Source organism: Lygodium microphyllum, chromosome 26 (genome assembly GCF_053477565.2).
Source record: "Lygodium microphyllum isolate KBCC chromosome 26, Lygodium_microphyllum_v1.1.10, whole genome shotgun sequence".
Classification (NCBI taxonomy): domain Eukaryota; kingdom Viridiplantae; phylum Streptophyta; class Polypodiopsida; order Schizaeales; family Lygodiaceae; genus Lygodium; species Lygodium microphyllum.
Window position 1 is genome coordinate 35760920 of NC_141160.1, and position 25329 is coordinate 35786248.

The window sequence follows — 25329 nt, forward strand, 5'->3', positions numbered from 1 at the left end:
TGGTGGCCAGGATACAAGAGTCATGGTGTACACTAACTCTGATTATGCAGGACATGCAAATAGTAGTAAGTCTACCTTTGGCTATGTCTTTACTTTTTCTAGAGGTGTTGTTTTTTGGATGTCCAGTTTGTAGAAATGCATAGCTCTATTTACTATGGAGGCAGAGTATGTTGCAACCATTGATGCTTGCAAGGAGGCTCTCTGGCTAGGCCGTTTAGTGGAAGACCTTGGCAACATTACTAATGTGGTCTCTCCACTACATTCAAATTCTATGATAGTTATTCAGTTGGCTAAGAGTTTGGTCTTCCATGTGAAGACAAAACACATGTCTCTTAACATTGTCAAGGCCATTGAGGACATGTCTCTTAACCTTGTCAAGGTCTCAACTAATCGAAATCTTGCAATTCTACTCACTAAAAGTCTCTCAGCAGAGCATTATGCCTTTCTTAGGAAGTTGATGGGTGTTGGATGAGATGATGTCTTTCCTCATCTTGTTTTACTTATGTGCATTTGTACTTTGTCATGTTTTTCTTGTTCTCTCCTCGCTAGGGGCACATTCACCCCGTTAAGTAGGAGATTGTTGGGTATAAAGACACCAATGCCTAGTTGCTTATGTATTAGTTACATTAACAATACCTGCAGACGTGCACATATATACACTACAGGTGGTGGGCATCCATCACTGTCACTTCATTCTTTATTCTATCAGTGAGATTTGAATAAAGGGAAGGCTGATCACACATTGTGACTATTGGAGTTCCCACATTCTCTTGCTCTTACTCCTTCCACCATAGCTCTTGCTTCCGCTCCATGCTTCCACTTCATGGCACACTTCTTTCATCTTTGTTATTTGTGTGTGTGTGTGTGTGTGCACGCGGGGACTCATTTATGATTCTATTACTTCTCTTCTTTCATATTTATCTTCATAGTATTGGAGTCTTCATCTTTATCTTCATAGTATTGAATCTTTTTATCTTGTTCAAATTACTTTACAATATAGCCACAACTCGAAGGGTTCACTATATATAAACCCTTAATTTCACATATATTAAAGGTCTAATTTTAAATCCCTTGTTTATAAATTTATATTGAATAAATCCCATGGCCAGGCTATAGTTTCCAATTGTAATGAAACTTATTAAGCACAAACAATGGTGGATAGACTATGAATGTGCTTTTCAAGGTTTTTCAATTGTGATTTCTATCATTTCAAATCATTTTGGCCTCTGTTTTGGCCCTACAAGGGGATCAATAGTAGTTTTAGTATAATGTAGTTTCAATTATACTAGTTATTCAATGGTGCAAAGGTTATAAATTTTGGATTTGTATGGCTTCAAGTGTTTAATGGTTTGTAGCCATAAAAGGCATCTATATACAAATTACATGTTGTAGCTATTATTTATTGTCCAATCAGTGGAAAAGCCTATGTGCTTCATTACAATGTACCTACTCTAAGCTTGTTATATCATCTTGATTCTAGATTATAATTTTTATATGTTTATTTGGATTTTTAGTATATTTGACAATTTCAACTAGATTGTCACTAGGATGCATGATAAAAACAACTATCTTGTATGGAATTTTAGATAGCAAATATCTTGAAGAAAAAAGGTGTATGGAACTACATAGAAGGAGGTAATGTAATGCTACCCAAAGTTTCTTTGAGAAATACTACTATAAAACAAAGAAAGACTAATAAAGATTAGAAGCAACCACAGAGTAAACTAATGTATTTACTATCTATGCGTGTCACAAATAGCATGATGGGCCATTTGCTAGAATTTGAAACCCCCCTCCCCCCTCCTTTCCCCCTTCCCATTGTATAAAAGAATCTAGCAAGGCTATTTGAGGCAAGTACAAATGACAAAAAGTTAGAACTCAAGTCAAAGCTAACTTAGATTAAAAGAGGAAATCTGTCTATCAATGATATCTAATAAAGATCAAGTGTATTGTGGATGATCTTAGATCTATCAATATAACAATTGATAATAATGTTGTTTTTCATACAAGTTTAGACGTACTTGGAGAAAAATATATGAGCCTCAAGTCATCTATGAATAGATATCCATGGCTTTGCATATTTAATTTCTATGTTCATAGTTGAGAAGAAAAATCATAGCTTGGAAAGCAATAACTACTCTGAACAAGTATTGTAATCTATAAGTAGAAGTAGAGATCTTTGATAAGGCCAAGATAGTGTTTGTGGTCAAGGTTATGACACATGACAATATAAAAGAGGACAACTCCAAGACAGGGGGAGCCAAAGATGGCAAGCTATAGGTTCTAATAAAAAATAGAATTCTAGTGATAACAAGGAATGCTAGTATTACGGTAAAAAAGATCACATTTGCCAACAATTATTCACATTAGATATAGAGAAAGGTAGCAAGGCAATTATGCTTCTATTGGTAGACACAATGATGATAGAGTGAGCTATTATTTGTCAGTAGCATTTCATCAATACTATGATTGGTGAAGGTTCATCTAAGAATAATATATGGTACCAAGATTTAGGTATCTTTGAGCACATGACATCTCATGGAGAGTCTAGATTCTCCAAGCAATGTGGAGACAAGGGATGATATAGCTTATACTAATAAGGTTCTTTTGAGTATATAATATTGTAGAATAAAATTATTCAAACATAACCAAGAACTTCGTTGTTATTAGTCAAATGGTAGAACAAGGATTATAGGTTCGATTGTGTGCTTGAAATTAATGCTACTATGTTTATTAAAGTTCAAGTATCATAGGTGATAGTGAAATTTAGCATAAAAATATTAGTAATGTAAATATGCGACATTTGAAAAATATGCAAGAGAAACAAATTATGGATGGATTGGCAAATTTTAAAGTTGATGGGATGCATAAAGTATGTGCAACATGCCAATTTAGAAAGCAAATAATATATTCATTTTTGCATGAAATAAATGTACACAAAATACTTTAATATTTGGAGACTGTAACTATGTATGGATGCAAGTATTATGTCTCATTCATTATTGATCATGCTAAAAACCTTTGGGGTTTTTTCATTAAAATAGTTAGGTGTTCAATCACTTTAAAAGCATTAAAGATTCGATTTAGAAGAGAAGTTTGCAAATAAAATGCCTAACTTCAGATAGACAAGAGAATACTTCTCTAATGAGTTTTCTAATTTTTTGTAGAAAATGTCTTATTTCAAATAGAGGGGAGAATACTTTTCTAATGAGTTTTCTAAATTTTTGTAGAAAAATGGCATATGAAGCTAGTTTTTATATAGATGTACTCCACCAAAAAATTGAAATTGTTTTAAAAAATGAAATATTGCATCCATGGCTCATGCACTAATGTTTGAAAGAGACTTGCCACATTATGATTGCATTGAAACTGCTATTGTATACATTATGACCAACACACACAATTATTGTGCATGGTGTTTCAATTAAGGAGAAGTATATCGACACTAAGTGTGCCATGTGAGCCTCTCATTTATGGGTCTATTGATATAGCTTGGAGTGGTAGATTGTGATCATAGGTCACTCTATCAATTACATCACAAATGTAGAGAAAAGATAAGGATAAGGTTCAAGAATTGCCCTTTATAACTAATGTATCATAAGGCTTTTCTCATGTTGATGCAAATTCAGATCGCTCTGAATAAACCTTGGATGAAGAGGTTTGGATTCCAACTACTAAGATAGTGTGAGGAAGGTGTTGGAAACTGCAAGGAAGACGAGAGATGAAAGGAAGAGAGGAGAGAAGAGAGAAATGAGACACTGGAAGTGGAACCCCATAAGTGTGTCAACTGAGCACACATGATAGGAATATATAGAGGGGACCTAGGGCGCTATATATAGACAGACTATATATAGCTAACACCTCGGCTCAAATAAAGGTCCCTTACTATGGATGAAAAAAACCCTTGGGGGCTCAAGGGAAAAACCCACAGCTCTATATAGGCCTACCGTTATATTAATATTCAAAATATAAAATTACAAAGTTGAACTTACAAGAGCCTATTCATAGGCATCAAAGGAGCTACATCACTCGTGAATTACAACATCAACGGAGAAGGATCTACATCATTCAGGAGCTACATCACTCCTGAATTACAATAGCCTATTCAAAGGCATCAAAAGAGCTTTATCACTCCTAAATATACATGTAAAAGAAGGATAAGCGACATCACTGCAAAAGATAAAATCTCCAAGAAATTCCTTCATAAAATCTCCAAGAAATTCCTTCAATTGAACTTGGGATGTAAGCAGTATATCTGTCACATCAAAACTTAAAGAAAAATGTTACAGTGACATTAAAATAACACAAGGTCTATAGAGACAGTTCGTGACGCCGCTCTATAGACAACATAACACATGTGGGGCCCCATGAACAGAATATAAATAAAACAATTTGTCATCAGCTGGAATATAGACGCTCATCAACTGGAAAGAATATAAATGAAATAATGTGTCATTAGCTGGAATATAGATGCTCATCAGCTGGAAAGAATATAAATGAAATAATGTGTCATCAGCTGGAATATAGACCCTCATCAACTGGAAAGAATATAAGCCTTGAGTGGCAATGCCATACAAGCAATCTAGTAAGTGCTTCCGACTGTGTATGTTGTTGACGACAACGTGGAAGTTTTCCTCAAAGCTGAAATAAAATTGAAGAACCTCACAGGCTACTTTGGTGAGCCAATAATTGACAACTCTGCTCCCACGGTCATGGGAGATAAACTACTCCTCCCAATCCACAAATCTCCTAGAGGGCAAAACTACTGCTTCCTAGTAAAAAGAACTCATCGGTTACTACATAAACCATGTGCTCCCAATCCAGAAATCTCCTAGACGGCAAAACTACTGCTTCGTTGTAATAAGAACTCATCGGTTACTACGTAAACCATGTGTCTGAGACTACGCTCAGTACCAACAACAGCAAGGCATGATGCACCATTCCTGTACTTTAGCCAATAATTGACAACTCTGCTCCCACGGTCATGGGAGATAAACTACTCCTCCCAATCCACAAATCTCCTAGAGGGCAAAACTACTGCTTCCTGGAAAACCCCCTATTGGATCCCTCACTATACATGAGCTCTTGCAAAGTGACCTCTTTAGACATCCACTCTGCAATGATACTTGATTCCAGTATGCCTTGGCAGCTGTAATTCCAATTATTGGCATACCCCTTGTCAAGAAGCAAAGCATTTTGCCACATTTGACTTCCACACACCCCACTCCAGATTTCTTTACCCAAAATGTCTACGGGACTGGAAACTTCCCTGGGAATGCAATGCCAATCTATGCCAGAGACGATTTTGCTGGTATTGTTTGCTTCTGTCTCCAGCCAAGTTGGAACTAGCTCTAGAGAATCATGCAGTATAACATGTTCCTCTGGATGGCAGTATTCCATAGCCCTTGCTGCAGGATAATTCTCCGATTCAAGAGGAACGAGACAATACTAACCCACAGAGAGGGTACAAGTGAATCTTTCTAGACCTTTTAGCCCCATATACCACAACAAATGTGTCGAGACCTCTCAACGAGAACGTCAGACAAAGTAGCTTGACCGCACTGCTGCAATGCTTCTAACATGAAGCTCCTCTGACGGTGATGCTTGTAGGTTCAGAGATTGCCAAAGGGCAACATAAGCAGCTAAAATCTTAGATGAATATTACTGCAGACAATGGTATGTTGCTTTGACGCTCTGCCTTTGAATTGTCACAACAAAAGGGACAGAGCAACAATCAAGTGAGGATTCTGCTCTCTGCAGTTTCCAAAGCCTGCATTTGAGATAACAGATAATAAGACCTCTTGCACTGCTGCCAAACCTACTTTACGCAGGAGGAAGACGACAATGATATGATGATCATGTGCCACTATGCACCAATGACAACAGAGGCAAGAGTGTCTAAGAAAAATGGATTTTCTTATGAATCATAAACAAATAGCCCCAAAAGAGATTGCTGCTGATCCTTGAAGCAAAGCTCAATCAAACTGAGTACTGCAAGTGACGCAAAACCCCTTAGTGATACAAAACCCCTTGGAAATGCATTCCTTGCCTGCGTCGTACCATCGGGGCATCGCATCCCATCTGGCCATCGGCACCCATCGACATTTGGGTGTCCTAGGGTTTTGGACCGACGATCCATCGCTGTATCGATTGTTGTGATCCTCCATCAGGGGATCTCTTCGAGCACGGTGCATTATTTCCATGGCATCTTCCACCGCAGCCTGGCAGGACTCCACAGATCCACGGAAGGGCAGTGAGTGGGGGGCACCATCAAAGGCCGCGACCTTCGAATCAAGAACCTGCCTTTTGAGAGCAGTCGCACGCTCATCGATGGCAATGTTGAAGGCATCTGCAGAAACACCAATGTCAACATCGACCTCGACACAGACATCATCGTCGACATAGGCCTCTCCAGTGCAGCTCGAGGCCGCCTCCTCATCCAACATGCATGCATCACTTTGTGATGTTGTAGAACCTCGCTTTGATACCATGTTGGAAACTGCAAGGAAGACGAGAGATGAAAGGAAGAGAGGAGAGAAGAGAGAAATGAGACAGTGGAAGTGGAACCCCATAAGTGTCCACTTCCATAAGTGTGTCAACTGAGCACACATGATAGGAATATATAGAGGGGACCTAGGGCGCTATATATAGACAGACTATATATAGCTAACAGAAGGCACAAGAGGATGCTAAGGTAGCAAGTAGTGATCTATGTCTATGTAGGTCAACCCATGTTACAAAGCCAATGCAACAAATAACATATAATAACTATATACCTCATCGTTATGCATAGAGTGATAAGGTTATGTAATATATAATGCCCACTTGTTTTAAAGGTACAGTTGTAATGAGCATTGTGATCATGATATGGATGAAGAAATGGATAAATTTGAGGCAAATCACATGTGAGATTTAGTTCCTTTACCTGAAGGCAAGAAATGTATTGGCTGTAAAGTGAAGTTAAATAGATAGATTTATTGAATACAATAAGAGTTTGCTAAAGGATATGCACGCAATTATGGCATTAGTTATGAGAAGAATTTTACTCTAATGGTTAAAACTATGGGGGTTATTGTAGTAGTGGTTACATAAAAGAATTGGATTATGTATTAGAAATATTCTAAAAGGCCTTCATACATGAGGAGTTGTAAGAAGAAGATTATGTGGAGTAGCCACCCCATTATGTAGATAAGAGTTATCATGATTATGTATGCATGGCTCATAAAGGGCTTGTATGGGCTGAAGAAAATACCTAGGATATGGCATGACACATTGTGGAATACTTGATTACCTAAAGTTCACACTAATCACTCACTCTATTTATGTGAGAGTCATATAGGTATTGTGATCATTACTACATATGTAGATGACTTGATTATTATGGCTAATAGTGAGCCAAAGATTGATCATGTGAAGGGTCTTCTCAAGGTCAAGTTTGAAATAAAGGATTTAAGAGAGTTGCATTATTTTCTTGGCATTGAGATAATAATGACTTTAGAGGGGATATGGCTAGACTCACAAAGATAATATTTTTTGGGTATGCTTAAAAGTATGGTATGGCTAAGCCAATCTCTATCCCTCTAGATGATATCAATGCTAAGCTTAATGTACATAACATTGGTGTGACTGAGGATGTCATTATATATAGAAAGATTATGGATAGACTTATCTAATTGACAATTATAATCCCAAAAAAAACCACAATTGGTTTGGAGAGTGAATTCTTGCAACTTGCATAGAAGCCACATTTGAATGTTGTGTAGCACACATTGTGCTATGCCAGATCTACACCCAAGTATGCTTTGGTTTATGCTACATGTGTATTTTTCGGCTTGTAGATTACATGGATGTTGATTGGGCTAGTAGTATGTCAAAAAAGAGATTTGTAGGGGTAAATGCCAATGGTCAAAGGTAGGGTGGTCACCCCTTACACAATACACTATATAGTTATATATAGCGAAGATAATGAAGGATAAGGGTGTCTTAGTACCAACCAAAATCTCATTGTATATTCTCTCTCTCTCTCTTGCACACATTGCCTTGAATTCCACCATTTCTTCCTCATATAAAAGCTATATCTATGGGAGATCGTGGTTGGATTGAGGAGCTTGAGGAGTCAAGCTTTGCTACAAGTTCAAGGACTCAAGCTTCATTGTCATGTTTATGCTTGCTATATAGATTAGAAAAAGGTAAAAATCCTATAACACTGAGCTCTCAATTTTCAACCAAGGGAGCACTTGAGACTTAGTTTTGGGCTTGGGTAAGTTACTCATAAATATATGTGTGCATCACGTGGGTTCAAAATAAGTTATTTTTTAAATACAATTTTAATACATTTTTTACATAAAGAAGGGTGTAATATGAAAGGGTTATTTATAGATTGAATAGAAAAGGGTTATGTTTTATTCAAGAAAAATTTATAGATAAGGATATTTATAAATAGGCCTTGAACACGTGATGTAGAGACTATACATATAGTAACTTCCCCGACATTTTGGGGCTTCCATAGCCTGATATCAAAGTGTTTGCATAGACAATAATGGCTAGATTCAAGGTAGTCTAGTTAGTGTTGGATTTCTCAATAAGTGCTTTACGTACATGTATTGATATATGTGACCATGGGGGCTACTTGAGCACACGAAAGCAAAAGGTTAGCTTAAGTGGGAAAGTAGGGGACCTACTTGTTTTCTTGAAGTAAGCACATGCTTGTGTTTATTAATGAGAGGGAGAGAGTTGATATTTTGCTAAGATTGTGACAACTAAAAGCTCTACTGCTCATCAAAGTGTTGCAAGAGTCTGCCATTAAATAAAATAATGCATTTTTAAAGTTGGACTGTTTGGGTCATGTTTCTACATGCTTGCTAGGCCAAAAGACTCCAAGACTATTAGTTGATTTAAAGACCCTCTCTATAAATCTCTGGATGAAGACAAACAAGTTAAAACCACTTCCACAGCATAAAGATGAGATATTGGTGCTTTGAAGGTTATTTTTCTTGAGATAAATAGCCAAAAATTACCAAAAGCTCTGTAAAAATACTCATATGTGTTGGAATGCTTTGGCTATTTTGACATTTCTTTTACCATAGGTTGTCCATTGTGGTGAGCACTCAATTTTAAAATTTATTGGTCTTTTGAGTTATAAAATCGATACCATTTCAATTGCTTCTTGGTTTGCATAAGTCATGGCTACAAAAAATGTATTGTTTAATGTTGGGAAGTTGGATGTCATAAAGTTCTCAGATTGGAAATAATAAATATGCAATGTTTTGGTCCAAAAGAGGGAAATTAAACCTATCGAATGCAAATGGAAAATTCTATAAAAATGAAAAGAGATGCATGGGATGAGATGGATGAGCTTGCACATAGTACCATTATTTTGAGTCTCTCAAAATCATTTTAGTTCAATGTAAAGAACATAGATAGTGATGTCTTTGGATTTTAAGTTATATAACCTTTTATTAGAAGAAAACTGCTATATCATAGGTTTATTAGCTAAAGAAACTCATAGACCTTTGTATCTAGGAGGGAACATCCATGTGCAACCATTTGAATGGGTTCAATACTATCAATAGCTAGTTGTCTATACAAATATTGCCTTTGAGGCTCTGCTTTTGCTTATGACCTTGTCTAAAAGTTGGGATACTTTTAGGACTCCAATCCATTAGGGCCAAAAACGCTTCAAAAATGGCACTTGTAGGAAAGTGATTAAGTTGCTAATTAGTTGAGGTTTAGGAAGAATAAAACCTTTAAATTTGGTTGTCTAGATGTGATTAATGAGAGAATATTTGGCTCATTGAAGAGGTCGGCCATTAATTGCCCTCATCTTTTAATCCAGGTCAGGGGTCACCTTTTCGGCCGTTTATTGTCTTGGAACTCGAGAGATTTTGTATTTTCGAGATTTTCGTACGAACTTCGCATTTGTTTGCTCCCGCGTTTTCTTTCTATACACTATTCTCTTTTACCATTCCTTTTGTTGCACTTGCTTTCTACCACTGTGAGATTCTTGCTCGATTCATTTGCTAGAATGTCTAGCAATACTACTTCAAATAACACAGGCGCAAGCACACATAAATACAAGCTATCTATTCAGCTAGATCCGACTTGCACATCTTGGAGAAGTATACATCATCGAGTATTGATAGATGAGATTGAAGCCAACAGGTTGCGAACACAAGGAATGAAGCATATAGATTTGTGGGTGGATGGAAATATCTATCCCAGGCATCCTTCTACAGGTAAACCACCTCCTTTTTTGAATGTCCATGGCTATATAAGATATGCTGGAGAAGGTTACAATGGAATGCTTGGCTACTGTATGAGGTTATACTCTGCATCTTACACATATATAGCTCAAGTGCATGAAATGAAAAAAGCACTAGAAACTACACAAACAAATATTTTAGAGTTGACAAGCCAGATTGATATTTTGAAAAATGTTAACAACTCATTGCAGGATAAGCTAACACGCTTGAGAGAAACTCCAGTAGGATTTAGAGAGAGGAAGAGACCATTAAAAAATATAACCAGCTTGTGTGAGAGAGCAAAGAAAAGGAGACTAAATCTTACAAAGAAATATGTCTCTAACATACTAGGCATAAATATTCGAGAGAATGAGGAAAGAATCAAACTTTTGAAGAAAACCATGAATAAGAAAGACATTTTGAGGATTCTTAAGTCACCAGAAAATGTGGATTTGAGAGGTCCAACTCTGAGAGAGTTAGTGAAGGATTTAAAAGGCACAGTGAAAGCAAATGAAATCGTAGAGACATGTGATAGTGTGGGTATAAGTCGAAAAGGTTATCGTGCTATCTCTGGATTATGGTTTAAAAATCTTAAACGCAATAGGGTAACTATATTTGGATTGCCCCGAGCCCTTGCAGTTTCGACTGCAAGAATTTCCATGAATTGCAAGATTCCACATGTTTTTGGACATTACATTCACATTGAAAGGTCTATGTCCTATGAAAAACAAAAAAAACAGGCAATTTTTTATTACAATGAGTTTAACAATATATGGGTTGATCTAAAAAAGGTGTAAATTGCAATGGTTCACATGTATAAAATCACAGTAGAAGAAAGTTATGGTGTTCTAAAGTTTGCCTTGAAGTTGGATAAAGCACAGATTCAAAAGGGACAGAAGATGGAAAGAATTAGCATTTGCCTCATGAACATGCCATTAGACCATGGCAATGGCAAGGGCAAAGCTCCATTGCATAAGATCCAATCCGAGATGGAGATTTGGTGGATTGGTGCAGCCCAGGTACCAATTGAAAATCATCAAACGTTGAAATGGTTGTTCAATCATACAGGTATTCCAAATATCATTAAGTCTCAAAGTGAAGGCGAAATGTTGGTAGTTGATGGGGTTGGTAAATTTAATGTGGAATGGCATATGAGTGCTGATTTGAAAACTATCAAATGTATGCTTGGAATATGTAATGGTGCAAATACAAAATATCCTTGCATTTATTGCATGGAAAGTATTGGATCCAAAGATTGGAGTAGTTTGCGACCAGTAAGAAGAGCCCCAAATAGAGACTCTATAGATTTGAGTAAATTTAAAAACATAGAAGACATCTGGGATCCCATTCTTTCCATCTCTCTTAAGAATGTTCATATTTGTACTTTGCATGCAGAGATTAGATTAATCGATAAGCTTCTTAGGTTGCATCTTGACTACGCATATTCCATTAAGCCATTATCTTTATTAGATGAGTGTATTGATAAATGCGAGGCATTGCTATCGAAAATGGGATTTCATGGGGGCCAAGTTCACTTGAGAAAGGATCCAATACTTTCAGGAAAAACAAGAGATATCTTGGCCGATGTCTCTATGGGAGGCTCAAAAGCTAGACGATTCTTAGGAAACCATTCAAGAAGGCAGGTGAATGCGGCTTGGGAGTGTTGGAGAGAGCTATGTGAGATCACAACAAATGTTGCAAGCACGCCGAGGCTTGCGTTTCTTAGAATGGAGGTCTGGATACACCTTGATGTTTTTCTGAAACTCCTCAGGCAACATAAGACAACATATACATATGCGGAAGAGTTCAAAAGATCAATCACAAAGCTTGTTCAGGCGATAAAAGAGGCATGGGGAGAAAAAGATATCACTTTTTATCTGGTAAAGTAATACTTATTTAATATGGGCTTATTTTGATAGGTTTTTCAATTGGTATAAAATTTGTGTTACTTTGTATTGCAGCATATTCTTCATATTCATGGACCTTTCTTTGTGGAGGAGCATGGCCCCTTAGCAACTTATAGCAACCAAGGCATGGAAAAATCCCACTATCAAGCACGCACAAGTTATTTTCGAAGCACAAGGCATGGGGGAGGAGTTACAAAAAGTAATGCTTTGGAGGAGCTATTCAACTGGTTTTTTCGACGACAACTTCAAAGAATGCAAATAAAAGACGACAATGACACATGAGCAATCGCACTTTTATATATAAGAAAGAATATATACAAAGCTAGTTTTCCAAAACTCTCACATTCTCTTCCTCCTCAGGAATCTTTTCTCTATATCGTAGAAATTTTTTTCTCTTGTAGCCAGCTATAGATTTTACATCAGTTCTGTCTGCAGCTAAGGCGTAGGATGAAAACGCCAAAAAGTATCCTGCTCTAGAAGCAGAGTAACCTGGACCGTAGCCAAAAATCCTAATTGCTGCAGTCTTTTCCAAAAACATTACTTTGTGGGCATTATATTGTAATCCTGAGAAACCTAGAAGCCTTGTAATAGCTTTAATACAAAGTATCAGCCATGCTGCATCCTCTGAGAAACTACTATGAAGTACAAAAAAGGAATCAGGGTCAATCCTAGCCAAGTAGTGGCCGAGTGCAATGTCTTTGGTGGTGTTACTAGCAGCTCTCGATCCTTTGCCACGCCCCAAGAAGTTATCTGTATCAGCAATCTCGAACTGCAAATAAAACCCATACTGAATGAGAATGAAATGTAAACCTACCAATGTGTAAAAGCAAATTCAAAATTATCTTACCACTTGATTTTCATCGTACTCCAATTTAAATGGATTCCATAAATTAATTGATGATGCTGTCTCATTGGTATTAGTCAATTCTTTAACATATTCAGGCTCCTCTCTTCCAAAATTGGAAATCCCGAGTTCGCTTTGAATGCGATCGAAGTCCTCATCAGTAATACTCAACTCTTTCTCAGCTTCTTTGGCCTTTTCAAAACAAAGAGAGAGGGCCTCACCAGCATCAATAAACTTATCATCTAGAGTTTCTTTATCAAGTTTCAGAATCTCTTCCTTTGATTCATTTTCTGTGTCAATTATCCCATTTGCAGCATCAGAAGCCTCTGCAATAATTGCAAGACAATAATCTTCCCTGAGATTAAAAAGTTTTTGAATATCTGACAGTAAAATGTACTCCTTGTCCTTGAAAGGTATACATGGTAGGGAAGGAACAATATGGTGAGAACTCTCATCAGGTTGAGGGTTTGTATCTCCTTGGCTCTCCTCAATGATAGTCTCAGCTTTGAAGTGAGCAACATCCAAATTCTCAGCAATAGAAGCCTCAAAATCTGTATCTACAACCTCCTCTGTTTCCTTTTCATCTACCAGATCATCTAACATGCAAAAGCTGGCAGACTTTGCTCCTTCCAACTGTTGCTCCTCAGCTTTCACAGGGTATTTGACAAGGCTGAAAACAATAAAAGCAGCAGATTTTCTCATCATCTTGCAGTTTTTGGAATGAGTGCAGCAAAATATGTCTCTTGAATAAAACCTCTCCAGAGAGTGGGCCCTGCACTTTTTAGTAAATACTGACTTTTCATTTCCTGTTGACCCAATGGGAACATGGACATATTCAATTGTGCCAACTTCAACAGAAGGACCTGCAAGATTTTCAAACTCAAAAAAGTCCTCCACAATATATTTTTCACAAGATTTCAGAACTTTGTCAAGTTCCCAATCAAGATTAAACACATTTTTCACAACTCCATAGAATGAGAGATCCATTCCATTCTGAAGCATAAAATCAAGTAGCCTCTCTGATGGAGTGATATCAGTGAGCTCTGATACTCCTTGACCTCTCACTACCGACGTTCGCTTCCCTGGAGATGTACTTGGCCTTCTCACACTGGTGGCAGAGGATGGAGAGGAAAAAGAATCACATGTTGATGCCCTTGAGCCTTTTGAAAGCCTTCTTCTTTTACCAGTTCCTGGAGAAACCTTGGATCCTAGGAATTCTATGGGTTCAGATATGTTTACAACTTCTGCCGTTACGGCGCGATAAGAGAGAAACGAATCAGATGGATAGGCCCCCTCGCGCCGTATCGGTGATTCCAGTAAGAAGCGCGAACGCCACAACGGTGGTCACATGAGCTTGGGCAGAATGAGCTTGAGAGGAGAGCTAAAAGAAGACTCTGCAGAACCTCCAAAACGACGCGAAGAGAGAAAAGCAAAGAAGGCAAACAGTCGCCCTCGCGCCGTATTAGCAATACAAATGTTGCTCCCGAAAAACCGAAAAAAAACGTACGGATAAGGAACACACCCTTATGTAGGCGCGGAATTATGCCACCTGGCAGTATCCGTTGGTTTCCGACACGTGGCAGTAGCCGTTGGCCAACACGTGGCCGATAACCACGTGGCAAAGAAGTGGACCGGTCGTTACTTGACACGTAGCACACGGACCATAAATGCAGATACGTGGCACAATCAGCGTCGGACACATGTCCGACACGTATCATGATTGACGTGGGTATATAAGCGGTGATCTTTCCTACGTGTACACTTTTCATTTCTCGAGCTCTTCCCGCCTTGCTTGCTGATACGGTGCGATACAAGACTTGCGTCTTCTCCGTTTCTTAACTCTCGCGCTGTATCGGTGGTCTTTCGGCTCGGTTCTTTATTCGCTAGTAAAAAAGAGGTGTGCCGATACGGAGCGAGGGCGTCCGAACGCTGTTCTCGTTTCCTCCATATCGCGCCGTATCAGCAGTTTGGTCTCACCCTTGCCATTCCGCTTTGGTCATTGCCAATACGAAGCGAGGGCGTCCATACGCTGTGATCGTTTGCTCCATATCGCGCCGTATCAGCATTTCGGTCTCACCCTTGTTGCATTGCCAATACGGAGCGAGGGCGTCCATACGCAGTCTTGGTTTCCTCCATATCGCGCCGTATCGGTATTCTGGTGTCCAATACGGAGCGAGGGCGCTGTTCCATTGTGCTCGTTTTGTTCATATCACGTCGTATCGGAATTGCTCATTTCGTCCCTTTTCGCGCCAATTAGCCTGTTTGATTTACTATTTCTGGAATTGTCCTTCTGGTTGTTATTTTTGCATTTCTGGATGGCAAGGACAAAGCAAACTGCAAGAAGAGTGTATCTGGATGGGAAGGACAGTGGGGGTAAAAGAAAGTTAAAATTTGATGAATCTGAGGAGGAGCCCTCTTCCAAGTTTACTGAAGCTAGTCCATCACAGGCCCCAGAGCATTTTACAATAGAAATCCCCCCTACACCTGGTGTTGGCCTTACATATTCTATAAATGTTTCTTCTCCTGAAGTTGAGGAAGCAAAGGGTGATTCTTGCCCTGTGAAAGACTCATTCCCTACAATGGCACCTGAGGCTACATCTGCTGAAGCCACTGAACCTCCCAAGCCACAAAAGAGAAAGAGGAAGTCCAGGTTCTTCTATATGCAGAGATGCTTCAGTGAGATAAGGAAAGCCCAGAGAGCTACACAGCATGTCATTCCAAAAGCTGCTTTTATAAGGGTCGTTAAAGAGATCTCTGATAGATTGTCTCAAGTGGCAACTGTCTCTGGTCTAAATAAGAAGTGGCAACTCTCAGCCATTCTTGCCCTGCAAGAGGCCGCAGAAGATTTTGTTATTGATTTCATGAACGACGTTTACATTGCTGCCGCCCATGCTCATAGGATCACCCTTATGAATAAAGATTTCAGCATCATCAGCAGAGTCAGGTATAGGTTTGACAAAGTGCTGAGGCCCTTGCCTTCCAATGATCAAAAAGCCTTTGAAATCCTTAACATTCCCCCAAAATTGTCCAGGAAAGAGAAAAAGCTAAATGTTGAGGATGTTACTCACCTTTACCCTACAAGGGGTGCCACCCAGCAGGAGGCTTTCTTGAGTGAAAAAAATCAGGAGGTGCTTGAAACTGAAGACGATGTTTACAAGAGGAAAGCCGCATTACTTGCTCCCGTCAACAACGAGAGGATGGGCAAAGTGTATGGGCAGATTCTTGTGAATGTCTCTGCGGAACCTGAGGAGGAATATCTTAGTATATCTCCCGAGGACAAGCCCATGTTGGAAAAAAGGGATGTCCAACTATCTGACTCCGTGGTTTTTTGTTGCATAAGGTAAGGTTTTTTTTTTTTTTGCGTAAGTTAAGTCTTTTAGGTTCAAGTATATTTTGGATGAAATTTGTATTGAATAGCTTTTGCTATTGCCTGTAGGGCATTGGTCTCCTCGCTCACTCTCGATATCCGAAGAACCATATACATTGTTGATCCACTTCTCTCTGTGGAACTTTTTGCAAAATCTGGTTCTAATATTTCACCATTTTTTCGTAGCTTCGATAGTGTGACAAATTACCACATCTTTTTCCCTTATGTAGAAAGGTATTTTTCTTTTTCTGTAGAGGAAAATTTATATTCATTTGCTTTCACCCTTCTACTCACCTCTTTTATGAATTTGCAGAGGGCATTGGAGTCTCATCTACATTAATTGTCTTTCAAGGGAAATTATCTTTATGAATTCTCTCAGCGGTGTTCATGGTCAAGCACGAATGTATGTTGAAAGAAAATTACTTACTCTGATTTTATTTATAAAGAATATTTTGAACTTACAAAGCTTCCTTTTGCAGTGCTGGTAGACTCATTTCTACATTTTTGGATACAACATACGAGGATCTTGCTGATCCTCAAAGGCCCTATACTTTTCTTCTACAAGAAGTTCCATTGCAAAGCGATGCGCATTCTTGTGGATGGAGAGTAATCTCAAACATTTGCAGAACAGTGGATTCAAAGTTGTTACAAATAGAAGGAGTGAATGTAAGTTAATTTCATTTGATGTTTGTGCAACCCTTATCATGATTTCTTTTCACTAACTTATAACATTTATTCTTACAGTGTAAGGACTATCCCGAATCATATGTTTGGTGGATAAGGGAGAGATGCATCGAGCTGATTCTGGACAAGCCAATCACACCGTATGATCCTGACTCCCCTCTTCCTCCCAAAACTTCAATAGCCAAGGGCACAAGCAAGGGAAAGGTCAAGGGAAAGGCTAAGGACAATGGCAATGGTAAAGGCAAGGGCAAAGGCAATGGGACCACTGCTGTAGAGTCTAAGAAAAAAGGAATGCCAATGCTCTCTCCTCTTAAATTTGATCCATCCCCTCTTAAGCCCCAAGAAAAGAGACTACCTGTAAAGGTGAAATTTTTTCAACAATCAAAGAAAGGCCCTATGAGAAAAAATATCTTTGAAGAAATCGATAAAGAATGAAAATAGCAAACATAAGCATACACGAGCCTTATTATTTTGGCTTTGTACATTTTTATGCAATTTTTGTACCTCATTGTGTAATGAAAATTTTCACTTGTAAATCGAATGCAATGTACATTTTATTTATACACATTCGAAAGGCAACTTGCTTCCTTATGAGTTCCCATTAAAAAATATCTTGAGGACAGTCTATTAAGATAAATTCCTACCAAGTTTTCATTCTCAAGGCTCAAAACTCACAATTGTGGGAGACAAACAACTCGTACAAAAGAAAGAGCGCTCGGCTCTTTTACCAATTGTTACACCATTCACTTTGAACTTATATCTAGGGGATGTATTGTCTAGCAATTCCAAGGTATCCATCACATCTTTCAGACTCCAATTGGAAGTAACATTCACCTTCTTTACTTCTTCATGCGGCAAAACGTGCACCGCAAGTTTATATGGTGTGTAGTCTATATCGGAATCCAAGGGAACCCAAATACCCAATCTTAGTTTGTATCTCCTGTAATCAAAGCCCAAAGTAAGATTTTGGCGAGGGATACTATAAGCCAAAGCCAAGGATTGAGGGCATGCATTGCACCTCAAGATATCACCCTTATGATCGCACTCTCTAGATTTCCAATGCGTCCCTATAGTGTTGTCCAAATCCTCTTCCGAAAAGTTTCTACTTAGCCAGGATACCTTCGTTCTTTGTAAATTTGTTGTTTTGAAGCAAGCCACGAAGATATGGAGGGATACAAACCATGATAAACGTATTCTTCTTGAGATCCTTCCAGCTGTCATGGACTTTTTAATATCCTGAGATATTTTGAATTTGAAACTCTGCACTGTTACCTTGTCAGGAATCTCCCAGTTTAGAGATGAAAGACTTGGCAATGGCAAATCTTCGATATTCCCATACCTATCCGCTTTAGAGGGAACCACATACTGTGCATAATATATAAAAACCTTGCATTCACTATAAAAAGACACAGTTTGATCGGCATAAATAATGTCTGCCAATACCTTATGAATGGCATGGAAAGTCCCACTTAGGCTTTCCACAGGTTGCCATTCAATACTTGTTGACGGAAAGATATCTACAATGATGAACCGTTTGTTAGAACTTGCATAAATGGAAAAGAATTATATACGTTATTCAACTTATAACTTACAATGTGTTTGTTGGGGAACACGTTCGTTTGGAGGCAGGTGCATATCCTTGGCCATGTAAACATGTTGCACCTTGACAAACCAGCCTTCGGGCATAATTTTGAAGGCAATGATACGCCCCTTCCAGTGATGTTTTATATCTTCTCGTTTTCTTCTTTTCACCTTATGAGAGCCCTTGCAAGAAGGCAGCATGGTAACCCAATCGTTTGCAGCAAAGGTTTTGGGCTCAAAATTTCCATCTACTCCCTGGCTATAGACTGTGCAAGATTGTATTAAACGAGAAGGGCGCCTGGAGGAAGCCATGAAAAGAAAGAAAGCGCAGAGAAAGAAGCTCAAAGAGGGGTGAATGAACTAAAAAGTAGCGCCAAGAACCCAAATGAGTATGTATTGGGCGCCAAAAACAATATTGAAAGATCTCCCGACTTTCAAAAAACTCATTATTAATTTCATCACATCTCTGTCACGTATTTTGTCAGATTTGTAAGTAAATAACGTCTTTGGGACTCCAAAACATGTCAGACTTTAGGGGTTTTGGCTAAAAAAGAAGAGAGACTCCACTATCTCTAAAAAAGAGGAGACAAGAATACCATATTCTTGCACACGTGGCGAACTCTCTTTGGCCCTTTCCTTAATCCCGTGATTAACAAAAGTGCATTTTTTGAAGCGTTTTTGGCCCTAATGCAAGAGCTCAACATACTTGTTGGTGGATTGGCTAGTGGTAATGTGAATAGCAGTTTGCTTATGTTGTAAGTGGTGAATATAAAGAATAATATAGGTTCAAATAGCTTTAGTGCAGTAACGATTAGAGGAAGGTCAAATGAAAGGGGGAAATTCCATGATAGAGTAATGCAAGAAATAAGTTGCACAATGAAAGATGTAGAATTCCTTAATTACATTAAGAATGACTACTTTAAGTGGAAGAACAAGAACAAAGACAAATAAAAAGTGGGGATGATGATAAGAAAGAGATAAAACTAAAGATAAAGATTAAAGAGGTAAACATTATATGCAGTAATAATGATGATGTTATGTACTTTATGTTTCTACTCTCAGGGATGCATTCTTTGTTGTTGCTAATGATTTGTAGGTAGAAAAGGATGTGTCCAGTGGGAAATGACTTTGCATGCAATATTGTTAGAGTGGGAGATGTACATGTGTCATTTTCCAATGGTTCCTCTTTTGTACTTTTGAATGTCCACGAACTTAGAAAAAACTTGATATGCACTAGACAACTAGATAATTGTGGTTACCATGTTGTATTTGGTAATCACGCTTGGAAGTTATGTGAAGGGTCACTTGTTGTTGCTATAGGGCCAAAGTCTAGCACTTTGCACTCTTTATATAGCCATCTACATCTCTTTAGGATCACCATCTTAGCCATATGTTAGTCACTAGAATGATCCTCATTTCTTTTATGCAGTATCTTATATCTTTCAATTTCTCTAACTTTGAGATATGTGAGCACTACATGTAGAAGAAACAAACTAAAGTGTCACATTATAGGATGCTGGTATTGGAGTTGATACATAGTGATATACATGGATTTATGCTGACAATATTATTGGGAGAAATAGCTTATTCCATTACATTCGTTGGTGATGCTACTAGAAAATTATGGTCTTATCCTATTTGTAAGAAGAATGGTGTGCTTGATACATTTCAAAAGTTATTTGCCTATGCCAAAAACAATTAGGTAAGAACCTTAACTATGAGCTAATAATAGTGGAAGTATAATTTGTGTATTCCAAAACTTTTGTAAGATGTGTGGTATCAAAAGGGAATTGATTGCTCTTGAAAATCCACCTCAAAATGGGGTGGCTAAAAAAATGAATAGGAACATACATGATAGGGTTAAAAGTATGATGTCAAGATGGCCTTAACTAATAAAATTTTGATTGAGGGTATTCAGACAATTGTTTCCTTGATCAATCAATCACCAGCAAGCCATTCGATGGCAAGATTTTGAAAGAGGTGTGGCTTGGTAAGAAACCCTCTTATGATCACTTGTCGGTGTTTCATTGTGGGACTTCTATGCATATCTCAAATGAAGGACAAGTGGAATAAGCTTGATCGTAAGTCCAAGAATGATACTTTTTCTTAGATATGGAAATTTAGGTAAGTGGGGTATCGTCTCTCGGATCCTAAAGCTAAGAAAATAGTTTATAGCCATGTGATATAATCTTCAACAAGATATAGATAGTTGAGATATGCAAGGTGATATTCCAAGAGGATGGATAGTCGTCATATGAGCAACATGTATGGCATGTCCCACATGATGCAAGGCTTGGATAGCCTAGAAACATTGAGGTAGATATACCACAACTAGGTGGGTAGCCTCATATACAATATGATAGATAGTTGGGAGAGATAGGTACGTATATTAAGATAGTGTTAATAAAACCTATGTTAATTTCTAGACCACTAGAGAGGTGCACTTTATCTCTTGATTATTGCAAAGAGTTATTACATGTTGAAATTATGGTGAACCTAGCCACATAATCTTAAGGTATCTTAAGAAGAGAAGATTGGTGAGGCACCTCATGTATGTATCAAACAAGGAAAATAGGCAGATTAGTGAGGCATCTCATGTATGCTCATATAGATTGTTTCTTATTTCCTCTTTGTTGAATAACTTTTCCAAGAGTATCATTAATTTCCACACTTGGCTCAGTAAACCTGCCCTCATGGCCAAGATCAAATATAAAAACAATTGATAGTAGATTTCTATTAATCTCAAAAAATGGAATGTATAAGAGTGGAAAGAATGACATTATAATAAAAATGTTATGTTGGATAGTATTGCATACAGGGGGGTTGTGTAGTAGAAGGTTCATGAGGAAGAAGATGCTCACCTTTTTCCTTATAGCTAATACTCTCGTATGCACTAGGCAAGAGCTACAATTGAAAGTCTTATGAAGATAGGTAAGCAGACGATGCCATGTATTTCCATACAACAATTTTGAAATATTTTTTTAATAGTTCACCATGTGTAGTAACAAAGGCAATAGTACATGTGTCCTTAGTAGTTATTTCTCCTTCAGCAAAATTCTCTACTACTAGTCTAAATCCTTGTTTAATTTTTTGTTTTTTACTAACTCTTTAGTACGTTCTAAGATTTTGATGCCTTGGTTGTATGCTAAAAACATTCTCTAAATAGCTTATAACTAAGCCAATTGATGCCATGCATGTATACTAAATCAAGTCAAAACATTATCTGAATAGCTTGTAACTAAGCGAGGGAGTCCACCTATAAGAAATCATCTATATAATGTGCATTCAAAGGATATTAAGAAATACTCTATTGTTACACACTATCAGGACTTGAAATGACCCTTTTACTTTATTAATATCACGAATTTTTTTCAAATTATAATTTAAAAATCCCTTTTATAAATATAATCCTTTAATTTTTACTAAATGTATTATCATTCTTTTGAACTAACATGATATCTTACATGTTTTATAAGGTGGACTCCCTGAGTAACTAGGGCACATAGTGCATCTATGCTCCTTCGTTTCCAAGCTTCTACAAGATCTGTATTTTGAGAAATAATAACAGTCAAATTTGATTGGTCGGGGGTGGGTTTTGGCTCTGGTTGAGCATCATCTCGAAAAGCTCATAAAAATCTACGATGGTTGTAATTTCAAACTTCCACAAAGTATAGTTTGCACCATCTAACTTACCTTCGTTGAAGGTTAGTGGACGAATCTTTAGGGTTTGAGTTGTTGATACAACAACACCACCATCTCGTACCCCAGTACTACTACCTAATGCATATACAATATTTATCCTCTTTTCTATTAGATCCCTTGCCTCTCGTATACTCTTCACTCCTTAGAGCCCCTTGGGCTTTGATACCATGTAGAAATTACATGGTGCAATAGCTAGAATTTGAGCAAGTAGAGAACACACAACAATATAAGAAGAATAGAATTGCTTTAATTTGAAATGAATTTATACAAGATGGCTTTTTTCACTTGTGTACTTTCATTGTGAAGCTTAGATGGTGATACTGACAAATGATAGGTGAAAAGCGTGAGGGTAGCTGAAATAACTCTAACTCCATTAAAGATAGGTTGACAGTGACTTTGGAGGGATCTTCCTTTTATAGCCCAAGAAGATAGTCTAGTCAGCATGTCTCACCAAATTATGAATCTTCCCTAGTCAGCCAAGGAATCTTCTAGAAAATATTCTATTTATTGTTTTTTCTCTTTGGATGGTGCATCAAGAGCAATTTGGGTTTGTCTTTGGAAAAAGGATTCAGGACATGATCTTATACCTAATCTTCTCAATGGATCATGCCTTGACTTTGAAGATTGACTTTTTCCTTATTAATATGGATCTCAACAAGGCTTTTACAATCAACTAAGTTGGTCCTTTAGTAGGGTACTATGTCAGTAGTAGGGGGAGAGAGAAAAATAGAAATAGAGAGAGACGTGGGCAATATTTTCGAGCTGAGTGCATTGACAAAATGTGATCCATGACCGACTATGGGATCATGGCAAAGTTTGAGAAAGAAAATCGATGGCATGTTATGGATCTGAACATTATAGTGGATGAAATGGAGTATTTTGATAACCTCCAAATTATTCTTTTAGTAGATTACCATAGCTTCTCTATGATGATATTTGATGTAAAATGGTTTAAAGTAGTATTGAAATAAACATGGGCAACTATTTGATGAGGACCCTCTGGATTCTTGGAGATAGACTTCGGGAAAAGATGCAATAATCTGCATGACACATTTGTCTTGCCAAATCACTCTGAATAGGTAATCTTCTATCCAAAGTCACAACAACCTCATTCTTTATGGCAAGCTCTCATGGCATACTATTTAATATGTACTCTTCTACCCAAACCCACAACTCTCTCATTGGTGGTTGTGCTATCAACACCTTAGAGTGCTTGAGCATATGATGAAAGCAATGTCCCTAGTGTTAGTGATGAGAGTATGTAGGTAGAGAAGTTTTTATTACAAGGGGTGGAGGAGATGGATGGCGTGAAGCGTACAGATGAGACAACCATGGTCAATCTAGATGAAGAGTTTGGAGGAACACAAAAATATTTCGAGAATGAAGTAGACTCCTCTTTCTATGGGGACCTATGCATAGATCTTCTAGTGTATGTTGAGCTATGCCAAGAGCTTGTCATGGAGCCATAGGACAGATCATATTTACGTTTACTTATCAAGTTTATTGAATATTTTTAATTGATATTTTATTACATATTTTTAAATTCACATACTTCTTTGCAAATTTATATTATCATAGATCCCATTCACCCTTATATTGATTGTGCTAATATCTTTGATTTGGCTCTACACATCATTGTAGATGATCTAGAGAGTAGGATGAGTTGACAGATGACAAAGGAGGAGCTATAGGAGATCACCACGCATATGTCTCCGAATCAAATGGTACACTTTAGAGATATATAGATCAGGATCTATCCTAGTTATTGTCTAGGCATTTAGCACATTCTACCTCGACACACTTTGATGCATCGATCTCTAGTAGTTGGAGTTGATACTCTAGGCTAGCCATAGAGGGAGGCTTAGGGATGTCTTACTCGATCAGTGGTTGTGGTGGCTATAAAAAATGGCTTCCAAAAGTTTCTTTGACTTTCATTCCTTATATATATATATATATATATGTATATATGTATATATATGTATATATATATATGTATATATATGTATATATATGTATATATATGTATATATATGTATATATATGTATATATATATATATATATGTATATGTATATATATATATATATGTATATATATATATATATGTATATGTATATATATATATATATATGTATATGTATATATATATATATATACATATAAGCATGTGATAGAGGGGGTCCATGCTTTTCAGCTTTTGTGTAAGATCCAAATGACATCGTGATGTGGACACTGACTTGTGTACAAGGGTGAGGTGTCCTCTAATGATGGTGATAGATCCCAAATCTTGGTGATGCAGGTGGAACCCAAGTGTAGTTGGAAGCCAGTCCTTTGAAAAAGTCTATGCACTCAATCAACCCCTAGGTGTAATCCATTTCCATCTTCACTAAGATAACCCATCCCTTTTACCCTTTACATTGACATCTCTCCTAAGAACTTGTTTTCCCACTTGCTAGAGTTATCATAACCGAGAAGCAATGTAGCACACCTAGTGCTTGAAGAGTAAACCCAAAGTGATAAGATGTAGGGTTTAAGCTATGGGTAAGATTCTTGATAGGGGACCAGCATAATTTTCCTATCACATCACTCCTTCTTCATCTCTCACTTTGGAGTGCTGTTCATTGCCCGAAAACTGCGATCGCACTTAACATGATTTCGCCAATCCTTCTTTTTACATAAAATCCTCTCAAAATGGCTGAAAGCTATATGCTTTCTTTTACATGTCATCCTGTTCTAGAAGTTGTCTATAGTTCTTGGATTTTTTTTTACAAGAGATAATATCTAGAATATCATAAATTAGCTAAACTTGTCCAAAAATCTAATATGTTTGGAGCATTCACACTATGGACACTAACATTAATGACTAAAATGGTATTGATTCTCTAGATCCATAAGTAAGCCACACTCTAGAGTTTTTTACACTATGTGTGCGTAGTGGCACGAGAGCGTGCAAGTTAAAAAAACAAAAGATACCTTACAAAGAGATGGTGTGATTGTCTTTGTA